Here is a 279-nt window from a genome sequence, read left to right as displayed (position 1 = left end):
GCCGGCATCCTCCCGCGAGTTGCTGTGTCTAGACGGCAGACAGACAGACAGGCAGGCAGGCAGGCAGGACGCGGGCTGGGAGGGGGTCGGGTGGGGGAGGCTGGCCCGAGCTCCGAGCTCCGAGCTCCGTCGGAAATCTTGCTCCAAACCACAGCCAGGGCGGGCTTGTTGGAAAATGTCCCTCTTCCTGGAGACCTCTGGGCTCGGCCGCTTTGAATCACCAGGCCACTTCCTTCCTGTGTGTATCTTACGGCCTGTGAGCTCCGTGGCTGCTGTTTC

Source organism: Myotis brandtii, unplaced genomic scaffold (genome assembly GCF_000412655.1).
Source record: "Myotis brandtii unplaced genomic scaffold, ASM41265v1 scaffold329, whole genome shotgun sequence".
Taxonomy (NCBI): Eukaryota; Metazoa; Chordata; class Mammalia; order Chiroptera; family Vespertilionidae; genus Myotis; species Myotis brandtii.
The sequence above is the reverse complement of the archived record's forward strand: the minus strand, read 5'-3'. Positions refer to the sequence as shown.